Source organism: Alligator mississippiensis, chromosome 12, assembly GCF_030867095.1.
Source record: "Alligator mississippiensis isolate rAllMis1 chromosome 12, rAllMis1, whole genome shotgun sequence".
NCBI lineage: Eukaryota > Metazoa > Chordata > Crocodylia > Alligatoridae > Alligator > Alligator mississippiensis.
The window spans coordinates 15,470,855-15,494,170 of record NC_081835.1 but is presented as its reverse complement, the minus strand read 5'-3'; the positions used below and the strand labels follow the sequence as shown (position 1 = coordinate 15,494,170).

At 47.5% G+C, this 23,316-nt stretch overlaps 1 protein-coding gene across 2 annotated transcripts in view; it reads left to right on the top strand.

The window, feature by feature from the left end:
- Window positions 1–8,337: 8,337 nt before the first annotated feature.
- Window positions 8,338–23,316, top strand: part of TMCC1 (transmembrane and coiled-coil domain family 1) — a 181,704-nt gene continuing 166,725 nt past the window's right edge. The window contains exons 1-2 of one of the 2 annotated variants that reach the window (XM_059715923.1): window positions 8,338–8,439; window positions 15,290–15,535. The gene's annotated coding sequence lies outside the window, so the exon portion shown is untranslated. The remainder of the gene's footprint in view (window positions 8,440–15,289; window positions 15,536–23,316) is intronic. The other variant, XM_059715924.1, reaches the window with a different exon arrangement.

Below are 23,316 nucleotides of genomic sequence, written 5' to 3'. Positions count from 1 at the left end.
CTAAAGGCCCTGAATTTATTCAGCCTCCACAAGAGAAGACTGAGAAGGGATCTGGTGGCCATCTATAAACTCACCAAGGGGGACCAGCAGAAAATAGGTGAAGTTCTGTTCCCCTGGGCACCACCTGGGATAACAAGGAATAATGGCCACAAATTGTTTGAAAGCAGGTTCAGGCTTGATATCAGGAGGCATTACTTTATGGTTAGGGCTGCCAGGCTCTGCAATGGGCTCCCAAGGGAGGGAGGTGGTGCTCTCCCCTGCCTTGTGGGTCTTCAAGAGGAGGTTGGATAGATATCTGGCTGAGGTAGTATGATCCCAGCACTTGTACCTTCCCAGGGCAGGGGATCTGTTCAGGTCCCTTCCAACCCTTGAAACTATGTGAACTATGGGTTCATCTAGTTTGGACTTAACCTCAGATCATTTGCATGGATGTTAGAAGAAGTCAAGGTTATTTGATGAAAGGCAAGGATTTCTTAGGGTTATATCTTTTAGTGGACCAACTATGTTGTTGGGATAACGTTAGACAAGTTTTCGAATGTAAGACATTTTTCCTTGGGTCTCTGAATGTAGGAAACCAGGCACAACAAATTAAGCCCAGCATAGGAGAGGGGCTGAGAGAAATTCTCAGGTATAACAGACACGCAGGGCATTTTTACATGTGTTCCTGATGCAGCACCAGGCGCTTTTAATTAGTGAGCCGTGCTAATTAAAAGCACCCACATGTCATGTGTATCAGTGGCGGAGCACACCTCTGCACTGAGAAAATGATAGCAGTGTGCTTTAAACTAAAGCACATAGAAAGTGTTTTAGTTCAACACACACCACAGCCATTTTCTCAGCACGGAGGCGTGCTACACCACTGATACATGTGGCACATGACACAGGCTGCCAGAGTGCATCAATTTACGTGCTCCAGCAGACGCGATTAATCAAGTCTGCTCTGACACGTTGGATTTCCAGTGTGTCAGAGCAGGCTCCCAGCACGTGTGTAAGTGCCCACAATTAGTAAAAGAAAGGAAACTGAGTCCTGGGAGATCGAGGCCTATCAAAATGGGAAATGGCGGGTCAGTCTCACCTTTCTTGTGTGGATGGTATGCAGGAATTGGACAAATTATAATGGGCCATAAATCCAATATTAGTGTTTAGTCCTTGGTTCTTAGCGTCCAGCCAGGTTATTAATTTTTCTTCCCAAGACCTGAGGCAGAATGTCTTACATTCAAAGCTTGTCTAATGTTATCCCTGCTACACAGTTGGTCCAATAAAGTATCATAGAATCATAGAAGTAGGGTCGGAAGGGGCCTTGTAGATCTTCAAGTCTGACCCCCTGCCTGGGCAGGAGGAAAACTGGGCTCAAATGACCTCAGCCAGGTAGGCATCAAGCCTCTTCTTAAAGACCCCCAGGGTAGGAGCGAGCACCACTTCCCTTGGAAGTTGGTTCCAGATCCTAGCCGCCCTGACTGTGAAGTAGTTCTTACGGATGTCTAATCTAAACCTACTCTCCAACAACTTGTGGCCGTTATTCCTTGTTATCCCGGGGGGCGCTGGGGGAAACAAGGTCTCCCCCAAACCCTTCTGGTCCCCCCTAATGAGTTTATAGACGGTCACCAGCTCCCCCCTCAGCTTTCTCTTGTGAAGGCTGAACAGGTTCAGGTCCCATAGCCTCTCATTGTAGGGTCTGCCCTGCTGTCCCTGGATCATGCAGGTGGCCCTCCTCTGGACCCTCTCAATGTTATCCACATCCCTCTTGAAGTGCGGCACCCAGAACTGGACACAGTACTCCAGCTGTGGCCTGACCAGTGTCGCGTAGAGGGGGAGGATCACCTCCTTGGCCTTACTTGAGATGCACCTGTGGATGCACGATAGGGTCCGGTTGGCCCTGCCGACCGTGACCTCTCACTGTCGGCCCATGTTCATCTTGGAGTCCATAAGGACTCCAAGATCCCTTTCTGCCTCTGTGCTCTCAAGAAGGGAGTTTCCCATCTTATAAGTGTGCTGCTGGTTCCTACTGCCCAAGTGCAGCACCCTGCACTTGTCAGTATTGAAACGCATCCTGTTTTTGTTAGCCCACCCCTGCAACCTATCCAGGTCTTGCTGCAGTCTTTCCCTCCCTACTAGCGTGCCCACCTTCCCCCAAATTTTGGTATCATCAGTGTCCCAGGGGAGCTGGGGTTACAGGAGGACCCCACGCCAAAGCAAAAAGAAAGCCCCACTTACCTTCTGCAGAGCTTGAAAAGCAGGAAGGAACGTGCGCAGTGAAACCACCACCGCGACTTATCAGCCGCACTTATATCCAGCTGGGGCCAGGCAGCGTGGGCTGGAGATGCCACCTGGCGGAAATAAAAAGCTGCCCCAAAGGCGCAGCAGGGCAGCAAATGAGTGGAGGCTCGAGGAGGATGCCCACACCCCAAGGGGCTGAGCGGCTGCATCAGGGAGCATGGGAAGCCAGGGGTGGAGCCGGGAGAAGCTCTGACAGCAGAGCCTGCAGCAGAGCCGGTAGCGACGCCGGGTGCAGAGCCGACAGAAGCTCCGACAGCAGAGCCTGCAGCAAAGCCGGTAGGGACGCCAGTGGAGGAGCCGGCAGTGATGCCTACAGCAGGGCTGGCAGCGAAACCAGTAGCAAAGCCATCAGAAATGCTGGCAGAGGCTCCAGTAGCAGCACCTGCAGCAGAGCCGGCAGCAGCACCGGCAGAGGAGCCGGTTACAGAATCAGCAAAAGCAGCATTGGGCAAGCCAACACAGGGATCAACATGCAAGCCAGCAGTGAAGCCTCAGAGAGGAGGTAACAGGGGTGTGGCCAATGGGAACCCCATCGGGTATCACCGTGGAGGGCAGCAGAAGACCTTAAGGAGGGATGGAACAAGCGGCGGTTGGGTCCCACTACAGCCCTAGGATAAAAGACTGGGACTCAATACCCAAGTGGGGCGAGCAACCTGGGCTGGGTACCTAGGCACAGGGGGATTTACGGGGCCCACAGGCTACAGGCACCCTTCATGGCCTCCTAGCCCACTGGCCTTATTGCTTCAGCTATCACAGTGGTGGGAATTGCACGTTAAGTCACAGGGTGGTTGGGATAGGATGCTAGGGATTCGGATTAGTGGGACCCAGGTCCGAAGACTTCAAAGTCCGCACATCAAGTCATGACCAGAAGACACTGGCGCATGGCTGGCGGGCTGCGGGAAGAGGTCAGGTGGAGCCAAGAACGCCTAAGGGGCCCAAAGACCGGCAACCCAAGGTGGCGAGTGGCCGGGGTGTAGGGGAGGTCGGAGCCCTGTGAGCGCCTACCGGGAGGCGTGACGACCCTGGAGGCTGCCTCAAAGGGGAACCCCTCCACTGAGGTACTATTCAAAGTCGTGGCAGGCGAGTCAAGCGGATCCCCTGACGTCAGCCGGGGTAGTCTTTGGGGTCCACCCGCAAGCCCAGGACAGGCTCGATCAATAGTCCGGGCTAAGGCTGCACGTGAGTGTCTAGTAGAACAGAGGCGGGCACAATCAGCAAATTTAAAACAGGTTGCTTTTCACCCCGTCATCCAAATCGCTGATAAAAAAACTGAACAGTGCGGGCCCAAGGACCAAGCCCTGGGAGACTCCGCTGCCCATTTCCTCCCAGGTCGAATATGACCCATCCACCACCACCCTCTGAGTATGACCCTTCAGCCAATTTGCAATCCATCTGACCGTGTAGACATCGATGCCACAGTCACCTAGTTTTTTAATGAGGAAGGGGTGGTTGACAGTGTCAAAGGCCTTGCTGAAGTTCGGAAAGACTACATCCACGGCGACACCTGCATCCAATGCTTTTGTGACCTGATCGTAAAAGGCAATCAGGTTGGTCTGATATGACCTGCCCCTAATGAAACCATGCTGGTTGCCCTTGAGAATCATCCCCGATGCCGGCCCATCACAGATGTGCTCCTTGATGATCTTCTCAAAGTGTTTCCCCAGGATTGAGGTAAGACTGATGGGCCTACAGTTGCCCGGGTCCTCCCTCCTCCCTTTTTTAAAGATGGGGACCACATTGGCTATCTTCCAATCATCTGGCATCTGGCCTGAGCACCATGAATGCTCGTAAAGCCGTGCCAAGGGCCCTGCAATAACCCCTGCTAGCTCCCTCAACACCCTGGGGTAGAGAGCATCTGGACCTGCTAATTTGAACACGTCCAGCCCCTCCAGAAGCACTCTAATCTGGTCCTCCTTAACCTTAGGTCTGGAGGCGTTCCCCTCAAGTCCATCTTGAATCATGGTGGGGGAGTCCCAGTTCCTGCACAAGAAAACGGAGGTGAAGAATTTGTTAAAGAGGTCTGCCTTCTCCTCTGGCGCAACCACCAGATTGCCCTGTGTATCTTGCAGGGGCCCCACATTTCCCGGTGCCTTCTTCATCCTCCCTATATATTTGAAAAAGGACTTTTTATTATCCTTGATCTTGGACGCTAGTCCTAGCTCTATGTCCGCCTTAGCTTTCCTAACAGCCCCCCTACAGGCCCGAGCAGTGGAGGTATACTCCTCTTTGGAGATAGCGCCCCCCTTCCACCGGGTGTACGCTGCCTTTTTGGCAACCAGGCATTCCCGGACGTCCTTGGTGAGCCAGGGGGGCTTTTGGGCACTCTTGCCCCCCTTGCTTCTTGTTGGGATCGTCACGCCTTGTGCCCTGAGTATAGTCTCCTTAAGGAACAACCACTTATCTTGGGCACTGAGTTCTCCTGCCCTCGAGAACCCCAGCGCCTCTCCCACTAATCTCAACTCGTTGAAGTTGGCCCTCTTGAAGTCTAGGGCTACCACCTTGCTGCAGGCCCTTGACACCCTGCCCTGGATGGTGAATTCCAGCAAGCAATGATCGCTATCACCCAGGTGGTCATGGACCTGGAGCCCCCTTACCAGATCATCGCCTGTGGTCAGAACCAGGTCCAACAGGGCATTTCCTCTGGTGGGACTGTGCACCTCCTGGGTTAAGTGGAGGTCCTGTATCTCGGCCAGGAACCTCCTGGAACGGTCCGACCTGGCTGACTGCTCCTCCTAGCAGATGTCTGGGTAATTTAGATCACCCATGACAACTACATCCCTTGCCTTAAGTGCCTCTGCAAGATGGCCCCAAAATTCCCGGTCCAGCGCCTCCCCTTGGTTGGGGGGTCTGTAGTAGACCCCACTGTTAAATCCTTCTTCCCCTCGACCCCCTTGTATCTTGACCCAGAACACTTCAGCTTGCCCCTCCTCCGACCCCATTTTGCTGGCAGAGGATGTGTGTTGTTCTTTGACATAGAGTGCCACACCCCGTCCCTTCCTTCCTTCTCCGTCCCACCTATAAAGCCTATAGCCCCTAATGCTAACTGCCCAGTCGTGGGATGAATCCCACCATGTTTCTGTAAGCCCTACCATGTCTGGTTTGAACTGGCTATTCTGAGGGCGAGTTCCTCCTGTTTGTTCCCCATACTACGAGCATTGGTATATAGGCATTTAAGGCCTTGCATAGCTGTGCGTGCCACCCCCCGTTTAGGAAGACTATCTGGACCCCTGTTTCTTACCTGGGCACTCCTTGCATGTGTCACCTGTCTTGCTCAGGTGGTGTCTCCTTGTCTTCCTGTGGCCCCCTCCCCCAGCGAGGCTAGTTTAAAGCTTGCTGAACGAGATCAGCCAACCTGGAAGAGAAGACATGCTTGCCTTTAGGAGAGAGGTGAAGCCTATCCCACCCCAGCAAGTCCCTCTCCCGAAAGCATGGGTCATTATCTAGGAACCCAAGGCCCGCCTGGCGGCACCAACTCCATAAGCACCAGTTGACCTCACCAAAGCAGGCCTTGTGTCGCCGTCCCTGCCTTCTCACAGAAGAGAGGAGAATACCACCTGTGCCCCCATCTCCTTAAGCTTGGCCCCCAGAGCCTCTAGGTCCTTCATAATGCAGTCAGGGTTGCCCCTGGCTGCGTCATTTGTTCTCACGTGGATGCCAACCATGGGATACTGGTCTGCAGGTCGCATGTAGGCCGGGATCCTCTCCGTGATGTCCTGAACCCGAGCCCCAGGCATGAAGCAGACCTCCCGTGTCATGGGGTCAGGCTGGCAGATGGGGCCTTCCAGTCCTCGTGGGATGGAGTCTCCGATGATGAGGACCTGGTGTTTCTTCCTGCTGGTGTTCGTTCTCTGCCCATTCCATGTCGTGTGGGGAATGGCATCGTCCCCAGCGGGGGCATTTGCTCTGTCTTTCTCTGTCACACCTGCCAGTGCCTCAAACCTGTTCCCCTGGTGTACCTGGGGAGCTTCCACCACTCTAGGCCGAGCAGCTCTGGATCTGGATCTCACCTTAAGAAATCCTTGCCTCTTGCATGATTTCTGGACCATCCCAGTTACATCATCACTCTTACACTTCTGTAACATGGAGGTTATTTGACATTTTGCCATTACACAAAGTAGTCTCAGACATTGGCATCTACAACCCCAACACCCACCCCTTCTCCAGGGCCCCTTAGCAGAGGGAAGATGTAGATTAGCTAAAGCCTTTGTGTTCTTTGGCAGTGAGAATAGGCTGGAACGCACACAGGCACATTCAGTTTGAAGTGTAAGTGCTCTTCTACTGATAACCCCAGAAATGAGCAGCTTGCTAGATGTATTTGGTAGCCGTGTTGGTCTGAGACAAAAGAAATGCAAAACTTTAGAACTCTTGGTTCAGAGATCATACCTTTTTGTCTCAGATGAACAAAGCTACCAAATACACCCCTGAAACATGGAAGATGCTGAATTTTAGCCAACTTTAGATTTAAACTTCACTGCTGAACACCAAGAAAGATTTCTATACCTTCCTGTCTTCTGACGCCACCAGGGAAGGAATCCTGCCTGATCCGCACATCAAAGAGCAACTCACAAAGAGTGTCACAAAGACACTCTCACAGATCCATAAGAACAGACTTCCACCTTCAGCTTCCTCTGTGCAAAAATTAAGTTTATTTTCTACCTATGGGGAATTTAACCATCTATAATTTTCCCTGAGCCTGAGGAAGAGCATGTGTGCCCAAAAGCTTGCAGCAAAAGATATATATTTTTTATGATTTCTTATTTGGTTTAATAAAAGGTACCATCTCAGAACCAAGAGTTCTAGGGTTTTGCATTTCAGCTTGCTAAGTAGTACTGCCGTTGGGGTACTGAGCCATTTAAATATGAATCCTTTATTACTTCTATTGCAGTTGTAAATTTAGAAAGTAGGGGCCCAGAGAGAAAGAAAAAATAGGAATTGAGGAAGAAAGAGACTGAAGAGCATAAAAAAGTGGAGAACAGTTCTTTCTTAAAAGAGAAACATGGATTTTTTTTTTAGTAAAATGGCTATTTTGTGGTAAGATGCAAATGCCTTCTTTTTTTCTGGACCACATAAGCCAAGGAACATAATTGCAACATGATGCCATGTCTGTGGCCTTTGCTGTTGTTGCGTGCTTTTTATCTTGTCCATTAAAAACTAGGCAAACATAATGAAATGGTAACTTTTCGGTTGCAGCAGGCAGAGAAGATGGGAAAGGGTTGGCTCTTCAGGGCTGGATTCTGATGGATTTAGGCTTGAAGCCCCCTTGGAAAATGCCAGCTCTTCGCTCCCACTCAGATTTTGACTTCAGGAAAATAATCTTCTTCTCTTGCACGAGTTCGGAAAGACCCCAGCAGGGCAGGGTGGCTTTGGCACGACCGATTCCTCATTGCAGCCTCTGGGTTTATCCCATGAATCACGTCTGTGCACCTAACAGCCCTGACACGGCATGGCACCGCGAAGGGCTCTCATGTCGTCACAGGGTGCCACAGCTGCCTGCCTGCCTGAGAATCGCTGCCTTCAGGTCCTGCCTCGCGCCCAAACGAAGGCTGGCCCGAAACCCGCTCTAGAGCTGCTGCACCTCGTCCAGCACAGACTTCATGGTGCGATGGCTCTTTTTCTAGCCGGAGGGTCATTTTCATCACGTGATAAGTACTGGGCATGTGTGGCTGTTCAACATTTATAGCAGAATTCACTGGCGAGCTGTGTGCTGTGTGTAACGTGTGCCCGGGGCTGTGACAACCACCTTGCGTACTATATGTAAGTGTACCAGGGCAGCGGGGGGTCTTAGGCTTAGAGACACCCTGTTGCGTGCCATATGTAACGTGTACCAGGGAAGCGGATACTTTGTTTTGTGTTATATGTAACGTGAGTCAGGGTAAGCGCAAGGGTCCCAGAACCTCCCCACCACAGCCCGGAACAGCTACGTCGGCACGTGCGTCCCGCGTGGGCGCAGCCTCCCGGCCGAGGGGCGGGGCGGGGGCGTGGTCAGCACAGCCCAGGGCCCAGGGGCAGCCCTGACTCCTCCCTAGGGGGTGTGGCGCGGTCACGTCACGGCACGTGAGCCTGCGCGCTGACGTCGCGCGTCGCCGGGAGGCGGGGGCGGCGGCGCCGGGAGCCGGGGATGGAGCAGCCGCGCCGGCAGCAGGGGGGCCGCGACGCCCCCCGGTGAGTGCCCGGCCCGGCCCGGCCCGGCTGAGGGGCCCGGCGGAGGAGGGGCGCCGCGGGGCCCGGCCGGGGACGGGCTCCTCTGCCAGGGGCGGGGGCGGCCGGGGCCTTGGGGGCAGCCGGGGCGGGGTGTGTGGGACGCGGGCGGGCGGGGGGCTCAGGGAGACCCCGGTGCGCGCTGTGTGTAAGGGGGAGGGTCTCAGAGAGACCCCCGGTGCAATGGGGGTCTCCAACAGGGGCTGAGGGACCCCCGGTGCGTGCTGTGTGTAAAGGGGGCCGGGGGGGCTTGGAGACCCCGGTGCGTGCTGCGTGTAACGGGGGCCAGGGGGGGCTTAGGGACCCCCGGTGCATGTTGCGTGTAACGGGGACCGGGGGGCTTGGAGACCCCAGTGCATGCTGTGTGTAACGGGGGCCGGGGGGGCTTAGGGACCCCTGTGCGTGCTGCGTGTAACGGGGGCTGGGGGGGGGGCTTAGGGACCCCTGGTGCGCGCTGCGTGTAATGGGGGCCGGGGGGGCTTGGAGACCCCAGTGCATGCTGCGTGTAATGGGGGCCGGGGGGGGCTTAGGGACCCCTGGTGCGCGCTGCGTGTAACGGGCCGGGGGGGCTTAGGGACCCCTGTGCGTGCTGCGTGTAACGGGGGCTGGGGGGGGGGCTTAGGGACCCCTGGTGCGCGCTGCGTGTAATGGGGGCCGGGGGGGCTTGGAGACCCCAGTGCATGCTGCGTGTAATGGGGGCTGGGGGGGCTTAGGGCCCCCCAGTGCACGCTGCGTGTAACGGGGGCCGGGGGGGGCTTAGGGACCCCTGTGCGTGCTGTGTGTAAAGGGGGCCGGGGGGGGCTTGGAGACCCCAGTGTGTGCTGCGTGTAACGGGGGCCGGGGAGGCTTAGGGACCCCCGGTGCGCGCTGCGTGTAACGGGGGCCGGGGGGGCTTAGGGACCCCTGTGCGTGCTGCGTGTAACGGGGCCCGGGGGGGCTTAGGGACCCCTGTGCGTGCTGTGTGTAACGGGGGCCGGGGGGGCTTAGGGACCCCTGTGCGTGCTGTGTGTAACGGGGGCCGGGGGGGCTTAGGGACCCCTGTGCGTGCTGTGTGTAACGGGGGCCGGGGGGGCTTAGGGACCCCTGTGCGTGCTGTGTGTAACGGGGGCCGGGGGGGCTTAGGGACCCCTGTGCGTGCTGCGTGTAACGGGGGCCGGGGGGGCTTGGAGACCCCAGTGCATGCTGCGTGTAATGGGGACTGGGGGGGCTTAGGGACCCCCGGTGCGCGCTGCGTGTAATGGGGGCCGGGGGGGCTTAGGGACCCCTGTGCGTGCTGTGTGTAAAGGGGGCCGGGGGGGGCTTGGAGACCCCAGTGTGTGCTGCGTGTAACGGGGGCCGGGGAGGCTTAGGGACCCCCGGTGCGCACTGCGTGTAACGGGGGCCGGGGGGGCTTAGGGACCCCTGTGCGTGCTGCGTGTAACGGGGGCCGGGGGGGCTTAGGGACCCCTGTGCGTGCTGCGTGTAACGGGGGCCGGGGGGGCTTAGGGACCCCTGTGCGTGCTGCGTGTAACGGGGGCCGGGGGGGCTTGGAGACCCCAGTGCATGCTGCGTGTAATGGGGGCCGGGGGGGCTTAGGGACCCCCGGTGCGCGCTGCGTGTAACGGGCCGGGGGGGCTTAGGGACCCCGGTGCGCGCTGCGTGTAATGGGAGCCGGGGGGGCTTAGGGACCCCCAGTGTGCGCTGCATGTAACGGGGGCCGGGGGGGTAGAGACCCCGGTGCGCGCTGTGTGTAATGGGGGAGGGAGCAAGCAAAGGAGACTCATAGGTGGAGCAGGGGGCAGCACTGGCCACGGCCTGCTTGGGTGGAGACAAAACCCCGTTACACAGTCACGGCCCTCGGCGCGGGACCAGCCAGGTCTTGCTGAGCCAGAACAGGCAGCGTTCGGAGCCACAGCTGCTCATCGCTTTTCAGCTTCAGCCAGGCTTCTTATCTGGAAAGCTAAAAACCAGCCCGAGGGCAGCCTGAGGAGGCCGTGGGTCCTTGGGAAGAGGCAGGTGGCAGAGGAGGTGGTGGAGACCATCTTGTGTGCACCAGGCTGGTCAGAGTAGTACTAGAGTAACAGGCTTTCCTCTCTACCCCAGAAAAGTTGCAGAGGGGATGGAGTCGAAGTAGATTAGCCTGGATGTCATGCCCTTGCGTTGTCCAGGAGAACTGCCCCTATCTTAGCTTGAGAATGGGGCAGGCGCAAGGTGGGACACTGAGTATCTTGGTGGAGTAGAAGCTTTTGCTGGAAACAAAATCATGTTGCATTTGTAACCCTCTCAGTTGCGGTAGCAGCCATCTGCAAGTGGGCCAATGCAGTCTCATCTTCCTACGTCTGAGCAGGCAGCATTAGTGCTGCCCTGGCTACTCTTAGCTTTTCCCAGCTTCAGCAAGGTTGAAGGAAGAAGCTAAAAATCAGCTCTTACTTCAATCATCCTGAACAAGCTTTGAGCATCAGTAGAGACATTCATGGGAGAGGAGGCATCAGAGACTGTCCTGTGTGCACTGAGATGGTCAGAGCAGCGCTAGCGTAACAGACTTCTTCCCCCTTGGAAAAGTCCTAGAGCGGATGGAGTAGAAGTAGAACAGTTGGGACATCCTGCCCTTGCAGCCATCAGAACTGCTCACCTATAGCTGGTTCTAGCCAACTGCTCGTAGCTTGAGGATGCGGTAGAGCCTTCGAATAGACTATTTGTTGATATAACTTGGTGGAAACCTGTGCGCTTTCTTCTGCCCTGGTGGTCATCACATGTAGAGCTGATTCTTTTGCTGGGCTGCTTCCCTGGAAGCACTCCCTCCAAATCATTTGTGTCTCACTTTGGGAAGTAAGTTCAGCTCCCCAGCAGACAGCCTTCTATCAGAGTTAACTCTGGTGGCTCAGTGAATTGCACTACTCTGGAAATGGCAGATACATGGCAGCAAGTTAGAAATTGATGATACTTTTAGTTCTTGATACTGTCTAGGCTCAGTGATAAGCCATAGGATTTGCACCACTTTAATAATAAGCAAAGGGTGTGCGCTTAGTATGAAGACATATCTAACATTTTTAGGCTGTATATTTGTTTTTTTCTGCCAGAACAAGCTACCCCTTATACAAATTTAATATCATTTATACTAATCCTACCAGCTAGTCCTAACAAACCAGACCTACCAGCTAGTTTTTAACAAGTATTAAAAATGATAGGTCTTTCAGTGATTCATGCTTTGAATCTGTGGTGTAACTGAGTCTCAGCTACTTGTAGTTTTTAATTGCTGTCGATTTACTGACTTAAGGAGATCATGCTAGTGTCCAAGATAAGATATGCTAGGTGTGTTCCAAAGACAGCAGTTTTAGCTCATCGATCTATACACTGCGCTGTGCTTACAGATGACTTTACTGTACTGCCTTTGCTGTTTGCTTCTGAAATTGGCCATCTGAGTGAACTGCCTGTTCAGAGTTTTTACTTCAGTTAACTACATACTACACTGTGTACTGGTACTCTGCCATCCTTGTAAGCGAGCACAACAGCTGTTTGATTACAAATCGCTGGTAAAAACTGAGTTAAAGAAACGCTAAGTGGCGTTCAAAGGCAGAATTCCTCAGCTAGATTTCTACCTTTTCAAGGGCTCCTCCTCATTCCCTAGTGTAGTTCTATGGCCTCCATCCTTCTCAAGCTATCTTGTTACCTATATGGAAACTCCCTTCACTTAGTTTCATATTCTAGCCCCCCTACTCCCCACCCATATTTTTCTTTCTTTCTTTTTTTTTTTTTTTAATTAGGAGGAGGGGAAAAAACTGGGTTTGAGGATTGAGATTCCTGAACTTGGTTCACAACTCATTTTATGAGCTGTGAGTAGTTTCACTTCGCTTGACTCTGTTTCTTCACCCATAATATATGGATGCCTGCTCTTGTCTGCATATGCCTTACAGGGTTGTCATGAAGTCTACTGAATGATTGCAGAGCACTTGGGGCACCTGTAAACATGCAGTGAGGCTGCACTGTACTAAAATGGGGGAAATGTATTGTAAGGAGAAGTAGATATGTTTTCCTTCTGAACTGATAAATGACCAGGGATCCTGGTTTTCTCTGATTAAAAAAAAATCCCCAATTTTCGAATTAAAATAGTAACCCAAAATCCAGATTTTTTCCATGATCAAAAGTGTTTTATTTTGGGGGGGCGGGGGTTTATCAGAAAACCCAGGATCCCTGTAAATGACTCTCTTGTTAGCCATTCAGGAGCCTCTTTCTGTACCCAGTCTCCATGGTGTGGACTATGCTCCATCTCCAACGTCTCCATTTGTTTCTGGCTTGTAGCAGATGCTAGAAATCAAAATCTGGAATGTGGCTGCATGTGTTCAGTTGCACTCCTGCCGAGAGTATGTGCTATCTGTTGTCCAGCGTTAGTGTCTTCATGCACATTGCCTCTAGTGAAGTTCACTTTGCCAACAGCTTCTTTTAGACCTTTCCCTTCTCTCCCACAACGAAGCTAGTTAAAATGCCTTATTTAATGTACCTCTAGTATTAGAATGGCAGAGTCATGTCACTTCCATTCAATTGGGGTATATTTTATAAACCCCAAAGTTGGTAAATTGGCTTTTTATTAAAAAGTTGAGGCCAGAAATTTAGTGTAAACACAGCCTGGGGTCAGTGATTAGAAACTTGGGAGTTTCATCCTAAATGCTTTATTTTAGAATCTAAGAAAAATAATGTTACCATGTTTAAGACCGCAGATATTGTTGATACACAGTGAATGTGTTCAACAAAAACTAGATTATGAACATCTCCCCATGGCAGGGGATCAGACTTGATGATCTGCTCAGGTCCCTTCTGACCCTACCAGCTATATTTTTCCAACTATATGTTTCATAAGGTGTACTCTTTTGCTCAGGTAAGTTAGAATGAGAGGTCAGCAGATTCCTGCAGAATCTCTTAGGACACAATTTGGCTGCATACTATGCGAGAAGGAAATACATTAAATTGCCAGAAGTAGTCGATTAATGTCAGTCTTCAAGCCTCTGTTTATATATAGTGCTTGACTGAGATGGTTTGGTCGGGGGTGATTCTGCTTTGTATAGGGCACTAGTCCCTTCCAGCCCTGCTTTTCCGTGCTTTGCTTTGACTATTTTCCTTTCCTTTTATAAAATGCTGCTGTTTCAAAAAAACCTCCTAAAGGCTGTACCAAAATACACAAATGTATTTCTCCTATTGCAGTCCTTAGGGGCCTGGTGGTGAACCAGAGCCACGTGACAAATGCAGAACACAAAGATGTTGCCTGCCCCAAATAAATTAGTCTGTATGATGTGTCCTTCAAAGTAAATTCATTAATAAGGCTGAAACTCTTGAGTGCTCGTGTAGAACAGCATATCCAGTATAAAACATCCCAGGTCACATTTTGGGTCCTCTCCTTGCTGCAGTGTCTTCCATTATTCATTGACCCTTTTTACCATGAGTTTGTGTTATTCCTTGGTGCATGACATAGCGTCTCTTTAGTGGTGTGGTGACAACATAGGTCATGGAACCAGGGTGCCAAAGGATGGTATGGAACGTTTAGGTTGTTCCCAGGATTCATGTTAGCTGGGCTAGTATGCCCATCCTATTGTTTAGGCATGAAGGAAGATATCAATAAGAATTGGTTCTCAGGCTGCTAATAGCAGTAGAAGTGATATCCTCATTTCTGGGTAACATTACATTATCCTAGGTAGATTTAACTGAATACTGTATAAGGACCTTAGGTTTTCCAAAGTGTAAAATATTTTATCCTGTATCTGCCTTAGGTCTTCAGGATGTAAATTGAAGCGGTACTTAAATTATCCTCGGTACAGTGCCTTATCTGCGGGTTCATTTTTTGTCAGTGAGTAGCAGTGTGAAACTGGCCAACTTGTGCTCAATTTCATGGCTACTGTTCAGGAACCATAGGCAGTTGCTTTGGTGTATGCGGCCAACCTAAATGGAGGCAGATAATTATGCTATTTGCAGGAAGACAACCACTTGCAGGGAGAGTGGCTGCAGGAAAAGGTTGTAGAGACCCTCCTGTACTCATGAGGGAGATGGGGTGGCAAATAATAGCAGCCTTTTACCTATGGGGCAGAAAGAGGTTTAAATTTATCAGAAGTTGGAAAAGATTTAAATATGTAATCAGGCTTCAAGGAAGCATGCTGGTGAGAGATATGGTATGGTGTGGGCACTATGTTGGGAATCATTTTTATAACTTCTAGTGCTTGCTTCATGGTGTAAGGTGCATTCCTGTCTTTACTGGGATCAGATGACAGATTTCTGGTGAGGAAAAAATCCTCCTCTAATCTTAAAAATAAAGAGTTAAACGCTTGTTCTCACAGGACAAGCTGATCTGATTTTTGCTAAATTCAGACCATGTTTCTAAACAAATACATATGGAGTTTATACAAGCATTTACCACAACTGCTTTTGCATGGACAGTAATTCTGAATGGATTTATGGCCACCAGATTATGAAAATTTGGGTCTTAGACTCCTTGATGTGAGAGTGCTTTTTTCTCTTATTGTCTTCTAATTGCCTTGCTTAGTTCATAATCAGAATGGGGGGGAGGAGGGGGAAGAATGGGATGTTTAAAGATTATATAAGATTCACCCAACTGTTACGGTTAAGGGGAGCAGGGAGTTAATTTTTTGAAAGCTCTCTCTTGGATTTGGGTTTCATCTCTGTGTTGCAGCTAACAAGCCTTGGATGCTTATGTTAAAAGCCCAGTGTTCACAGTAATAGTTAATACTCTGTCCCCTGCATCAGACTGTAAAGCATGAATCTACATTGCTGATTCACAGCTGATCAGCCATTAATGGTTTTTCTGTTTCTTGCTGTGCTTGTTTAATTCCAGCAGGTCTTATTCCTATACAAGGAAGCATTTTTGCCAAGGCTTGCTCTGCACTGACCTGCACTATTGATGATAGTTGTCTACAAATGCAGAAGACCATTTTTGCACCCCAACCCTCAGACTGTTTCCCATCTCCTAAGGAACTGATCCTTCTTTGTCTTTTGAATGAAGCCTTTTTGAAGATTTTGGATTATAACTGCGAGTGAATCTATGCAAGGAAAGAAGAGCTAGTGTGGATATTAGTTTGAGGTATGTATATCTATTACTCATAATGTACTCTTTAAAGAAAGTGGTATTTCCTGTCTGTTTAAAGAAAAGAAAATAAAGTAATGGCACTTGGCGGAGGGAGGGAGAAGTTGGTGTTGCTGCATTAGCTTCCCCTTGCCTTAGTTGAGCTGTTTTGATTTGACATGCAGTTGCCCTTAAATACAAATTGCTAAAATATAAAGAACACAGTAGAATAAATTAGTTGAATATGCATATGTTCAGTGGTGCATTACAGACACCAGAATATCAAAACGGCATTAGATGCGAGCTGACCTGATTTGAACCTGCTGTGGAAATGTTCAAAAGGTTTCTTTTAGAATAGTGAGTAACTTTGTACAGTGTAACCTGAGCCCTCTGTCCACATGTTCACTCCTCAGTAGCACTTAAAATGTTATAAAGCTTTTTATCTTCAAAGTATTTCGCTAACATTAGCTGAATTTCACAATCCTCTTGTGATGTAAGTGTCTGCATCTCTAATATATGGAGAAGATGGGGAGTTGGAGGAAATGGAAAGATTTGCTCAAAATCAGAAGGTGGCTATTAACAGTAGCTAAACCAGGATATCCCATTTCTCTGCTCTGGTCACGCATCTTGAAAACCATTGACCCAGGAGGAAAGTATATTGCACTTCATCCCAGGATTTTAAAATGTTCTGCGCTTGTTGGTGCATGATACCTTACAGTACCTCTTTGTGAGCTATGAAAATATATCCAACCTATAGAAATTTACAGCCTCGGTAACTGAGGTATAAAAGTCTAGAGCAGCTAGGACTCTTGTCCTTTGTGTTAACTGCAAGACTGCCTTCCCCATATAATGTGATATGAATGTGAAAGTGTCCCGACTGTCCCAAGGGCTAGAAAGCAGCAAGCTGTTTGTCCGACTACTTCCTGTCTTCGGGTCATATTTAGCTGAGTCTTTCTAATAGTAAAAAATGAAATTAAAAAAAAAATCAGACCCTGAAATGTGATATTGCTGCCATCCATTAGGGTTGTATCTTCAGGCCCTGAAGTAATTGTGTGCATTGATATTACCTACTGACATTTTTCCTTTATGATTTTTTATAAATCTCTTTCTTTCCATCTTCAACTTTCATCCTCTAGTGCTCACACTAATGCTCACTGGAAGCGGCAGGCAGTTTCACTATAGTGGAATTTAGCCAGACCAGTTCACTGTTCTGAAATTCTTAGCTTAAAAACCCACAAAGCTGGTGCACTGAAGTGGTGTATAACTGACACCTACACCCAGTTTATGAGATGAGTGTTTGTACTGGCTGATTGCATATGGTGCAGCATACATAACCCCTGAAATTCAAATGATGGGGGGAAGAGAAACTTTAGCGCAGGAAACCAACTCTACTGTTAGGTTACCCTCTGAGGCAGTCACCACTTTCGGATTAGACTAGACCTGGGAAGGAAGTGGATTTCCTGACTCTCAAAATTTTTCAAGATTATTTTTTTAATGAAAGAAATAGAGACCTGTGCACTTATCCAAAAATATCCAGTAACCCCATGGCTGGGCCCTTGCCAGAAATGTGAAGACCATGGCTCGTGTCTTTGCTTATACAAGAAAATACATAATCTTTTGCCAGAGTAGGGACTCAAACTGTGGTCTTCCACATCCCAGGTGAGTGCCCTGACCCCTGTGCTATTGGCTGTTCTGAGATGAATGAGGGTGTCTGAATTTTGGCTAAAGAAATCAGGGCTCGTAGACAGAGGTGATGTCTTTTATTAGACCAACAAAATTTTTGCAGCATAATTTCTTTAATGCAAGCTTTTTGGCTTGAAATTGATTTTTGGCTAAAGCTTGAGCCCATATTAAAATAACTGTGTACCCATAGAAGTATTTGGTTCTGATGAATTGGCATTTTCTGTAAGAAGAAAAACTTATTTCATTGCAGAACTTCTGCCTTGCTGTGCCTCGGAGCACGTCGGGAGACCTAGATTCTATTCCTGTCCCTGTCCAAGACAAGTGTGTGGTCTTAAGCAAGTCACCTAACCTTATTTTACAGTTGAGATAACCCAAGCACAAAATGTGATTTGCAATCCTTCGTAAACACTAAACAATTCTCTAAAAGGTGTTATTTAAATACTGCTTTGCTTTATCTTCAGTACTCGGGATTGTGCTGTAAATAAGCTTGAATATTAAAGAAGTTTGCAGTTGAAGTTAATTAGGGGCTAAAAGTGACCTTTTTTGCTTGCAATAAAAGATAGTCTGAGAGATGACTTTGTATGGTATGTCTGGAGGGAACAGCGTATCAAAAAGAAGATTTCCTTACTGGTTAGATAGTGTCTCTCTCTTGAAGGAAAAAGAAAAAATACTTTCCAATTATGGGGCTGAGAAGTGTGGCATGAGTGATGTATTGACATGGGTTATAGTCATGTGAGCAGATGTCATGGGACAACAGTATGATTATTTCAGCAGGATTATGAGTGTTAAAATGCAGCACTTCTTGGTTATGAATTTGTTTGGTCCCATTTTCCTTATTAGTCTCTTAATCTTACTTCATTGTCATGTTCTTGAAGCAGTGAACCCCCAACAATATTATAATGGTTTGGAACATTAAAAGTCTGAGTCTTTGCTGTTTTTAACAGATAAAGCCTCCCATATAGAAATGTTAAAGCAATTTATGAACAAAGCTGGGGCATTCTTGGAAAGTAAGCAATTTGTTTTCTTAACTATAAGAAAAAGTGGTTACAATTGCGCTATACAACAAGACCAAGGTGGAGCAGTGACTAAAATGTAAGTGTCTTGACTCCCAGCCTTTGTCTCTGACAACTAGACTGCACTGAGTAGTTGGGCAGATAGTGTGTAAGTATGTGCCTGTGTGTCCAAAACGTAAAAATGTTTTTTCTGCCTTAACTTCAAGAACTACTATGTAAGCCTAGTCTAAGTCAGTTAACCAATATGTTTTCAGGACCAGTTTTTGTTTCTGCTGCAGCTAAAAGGATACCATTTTCAATCACCTGTCAACTCTTATAGGTTTTTTTTGCTCAATTAAGGGTGCCCCAGAGCTCCTCTTCCTGGTAGTTGCCACTGTCATTAAAAATAGATGAATTCTTCACTACTTAAAACTTTATGCTTCACTGGCTATTGATTGATCCTCCAGTCCTGCGAATGTGGTTCTTTCACTAATGTACTCAAAATGTGTGCTGTATATCATCTTGCAAGCCTTCCTCTAAGGGGAGGCTACAAATTGTAAGTTAAGAAACTTGTTGCCTCTTTGTTACTCTTTCTGTTGCAATATTTCTTTTAAAAATGATGGTACAGTATTTTGTGTAGACCTTAAGTGAATACATGCAATTATTCAGATAAGCTTTTTTTAAATTTATGATTCAGTAACAAAGAATCATGGTCATATTATGGGCATGTAGTTTGGCTCCCCCCCATGTATCTTCAACTAATGCTTGTATATAGTCATTGTTTTATTTGCTAAAGTCTCACTTTTTACCTGCATGATAAAGTGTCTCTCCAATTTTTTATTTTAAGCTAGCTTGAGATCATCACTTTGTCCAGAGAAAGTTTGAGCTGTCATTTTGTGTGTTTGTGTTGATGAAGTATTTTTTTGTGTTGATTCAGATTAGGGGTGGCTGCATTTAGGTAGACAACATTTTTATAATGATGATAAGCTTTGGCCAGATTTGCTCACTGAGATTGTTAAAGGTGTCTAAAGGATACCGGCTGCTTCGTAAGAGTTGGATTTAATGCACCTTAAGCTTGCTAAAAAAATTAACGTAATTGCTAACAATTCAAGTGAGGCCAGACTGCCAGCATCCTTCAAATGAATAGCTGATAAGCCTTGCTCAAGAAATAGCGAAATCACCAATCAGAGACTATTTGTGGTGCCCTTTTCGTTTTTTCCTTTTTTAGCAACATTATTGAGGAGATGGGGTGACAGGAGACAATAGCTCAAAAGTTTTCTATTCACCCCTCCCCCCCCTCTTGTTATAACAAATATTTTTGGGATCCCTTCCTTTATGGAAATAATGGTCATATCTCCTGACCATTGAGTCCCATTGAGAATGTTAACCTCAAAGATAAAAGCCACAGTTTAGCAATGTCTGGAGGCCTCTTGAGTTCATTCAGTAATTTTCAAGCGTTGGTGTTGGGCTGGAAATCTAGTTTCTTTCATTTCCCATCAGTAGAGCTTAGTTGTCTGTGTTGTATTCTTCCACTGGTAAGTTTCACTATTAGTCTTTGCTACATCAGTATTTCTGATGTCATTTTTGCTCAGCAAGATAAATTTGCTTGTGTGAAGTTCTTTACTGTCATAGCTGGACAGATTTTATAATACCTGAGCTAACTCGGGTATCTTTATACCACAATGCAGTCTTCATTGTAGAGCTGCCATCAGAAATACCATGGGTGGTATTGAGTAACTGCTTTTCCCAAATTCTATAGCACTGGTTCACCTCCTGGATTTGTTTTTTGTGTATTTGTTATGTATTTGAGTACATAGTTTCATAGTAGCTAGGGTCAGGAGGGACCTGAACAGATCATCTAGCCTGACCCCCTGCCACAGGCAGGAATGAATGCTGGGTTCACAAGACCCCAGACAGGTGATCATCCAACCTCATCTTGAATTTGCCCAAGATAGGGGCGAGGACCACTTCCCTGGGAAGTTGGTTCCAGATTTTGGCCACCCTAACTGTAAAATATTGCCTTCTCATCTCTAACCTAAACCTATTCTCCATCAGCTTGTTACCATTGTTCCTCGTCACCCCAGGTGGTGCTGGGGAGAAAAGGGCTCTACCTATTTGCAGTTGATCTCCCCTGATGAGTTTGTAGGCAGCCACCAGGTGCCCCCTCAGCCTCCTCTTGCTGAGGCTGAACAGGTTCAGGTCCCTCAGTCTCTCCTCATAGGGCCTGTCCTGCTGCCCTCTCACCAAGCGGGTGGCCCTCCTCTGAACCCTCTCCAGGCTGGCCACATCCCTATCTACATAACAATTCTAAACCTTTTCCATATGACTTAGTGTACAGTTTCATTGTTCCCATTACCTACCCAGTATGAAGTTTGCTGAAGTTTGGTAGTATCAGTGGACTAACTTTAGTTTGGCAAGGATAATTAGTGCCTGAGGAACGTGATTTTTGGAGAACTTTGAGGTGCGTTATTTAATGGTATTTTTGAAGCCCCACTTTCTCCTGGGGTTTCACCTTGCTTCAGAAAGAGATATGCTTTACCCACTGGGATTTTATATCTGGATTGGGATCACTTCTCAAGTGTGGTCTACTCAGATTTATCCTTGACTTCATGACCTTCAGATTGGGTTACTGCAGGGCTAAATGGGAAGCTACTTGCTGAAAGAGAATGTGATGGCTAGTTGCTTAGCAGGGCAGGCTGCAGGGACTGCATTCCACGTTGGCATTTGATGTTTAATAACATCTCGGCTAGCTTCGTATTTGCTATTTGGGGCAAAGTTAGTTGACGATTGATTGATTCTCTTTGTGCCTCCTTCAGCAGTGGAGGTGAACAATATACTTTTGCTAACAAGCCTGGAATACAGGCCTCATGCAAACTTTAACACCTCCATTTTTCAATGGGTTTTAGCCTGATAAGATTTCAAGCATTTTTTTCCTCTATCAAGATGGAAATATCTGAAGATGGACTGACACATTCATTACTCAGTTCAAAATTGCAAGAGACCATTTAGTAATCTTTGTATGAGGAGGATGACAGCTGGTCATGAGATATTAAGCTGTACTTCTAGTTTTGCTGATGGCTGGATGCTGATTGGCTGTTGGTTGCTAGGAACTTTTAAACCAGTTATTGTAGTAGGATGTAATACTAAGATTTCCACAAACCGGTGACAGTTCCTTGAAGACCAGGAAACTTTCCTTACAAGGAACTTTGTTTTATATTTTTTTTAGGTGGAGACACAATTGTGCCAGCATATAAACATAAAATATTATTTAAAATGCTGGCTTCAGAAGAATTTACTCCAGAGGAGCTGTTAACTGAGGGTGACCTAATGCAACCTTCTCTGATCAGGTGGCACAAAACCATGCACTTACTGGTCCGGAGGCTTTTTATGGAGATGCTACCAGGTGAAGACAGTGCAGTTTGCAGATCATAAAAATTAAGGGTAGGGCCTAGAAGCTGCACCTGTAAGGAGACTGATTAATATTTAGCTTCTTGATTGCATTTCCAGTTTCTAGGCTTTTCTGAAGAGTTTGCAATGCTACTCTTATTGGTGTATCCCCCTCACCCCCAGTCTTTTTTTGGGTTTTATTACCTGGAAGATGTCACAGCCTTTTTTAATTTATGAAAAGTGTGTATTCGCATGTGCAGGCTAACATACAAGTACTTGTCCATATGGGAAAGGCATGAGAGAGAGTTCACTTAAAATAGTCTCTCATAATAGCCGTTAAAGTGTGTTCCATCTAAGTTCAAAGGAATTTGGAGCTAACCACTGTAAACTACTAAACAAAAGCTGTTGGATTTCTTCATGTGAAAGAGTTATAGCTAATAACATCTGGGAGTGGGAAGAAAGGCTGAGCCATCAAAAGATCAAAATTTACTCCATCTTAGACTTGTGGTTCTGCCATCCTATCATTTTTGGTTTCAGTCTCAAATATTTAACCGGCTCCCAAGTTTTGAGGTAATTTCAGTAAAAATTGTTTTTAGTTGGATGGTTGGGGGTTTTATAACTTTTTAGTTGGGGGAACTGTGAAGTTGTCATTCTGACTAATTTGGTTGCATGCCAGTCCATTACTGACCTCTTTTTTTGAGTTGTTGGCTTGCTGGTTGTATTGCTTTATTTTTTCAGTTTTAGTTTAATGTTACAAAGAGGAGCTTGGCTTTAGCAGTATGCTTTCTTGATTATTTTATTTTAATACATGAAATAAAGTTAGTGAAAGAAACATGATTTGGCATTTTCTAATAAGAAACATGGGTCCAGAATCCTTGAGGACCTGGATCATAACTTTAGATAGTTAACCCAAATGCCTGATCAAGCCCAGGCACCCTCCCTCAGCGCACACATACACAATTAACTGAAGGTTCTGATGAGCCCCTGACATAGGTCGAGCCTTCTCTGTGGACCATCTATGTTTCTGCAGCGCGCATGCATGCAAGTTTAACAGAACAAGTTCATTGTGCCATGATATCAATGAAAGCTTATTTACTCATGCTTTGGCCAGCAATTGGTAGGTGGGGAAAGTTGGCTCCTTTAGAAATGGGCCTGTTAGTAACTGACAACATCATCTAGGTTTCATTTTTTCTATTTTAGTAGCTATAAGCCCAAAGTGTCCTTGCAGCAAGCTTATAGGCATCAGACCATTGAACTGGCAGTATAATTGTGAATGCATCTAGATGTCTGAACAGTGGTTACGTTTCTAAAAAAAAAAAAAATGTGACTGACCTAAAAGTTAGTTCTTTATATAACCCTGTAGAAACATCTCCTTATAAATAAGTAGAAGTTTTGGGAAAACCAGCCCTTCCTTCTTGAGCACAAAATCTTCATGCCGGTATTTAACATGATGAAAAATCCCATCTGTTTGTTGTTGGGCAAATTGTTACAGAGGTGATCAGGTAAATCAATGTGTGTGTACTCTTTGGTAAAGTTGATTGGTACCACTAGACTCTTTTTATAAGATGTCAGCTGTGTCCACACTTGATCTTATCAATCAAGTGTTCCTCTGGAAAGATAAATGGTGAATTTGAACTATATATTGACTGACTAAGTGAGCTATTGAAACTTGATAACAGCATGTCGAAACAACTTATTCAGTTATGTGGCCTTGAAATATAGTGAAAGGCTAGAAAA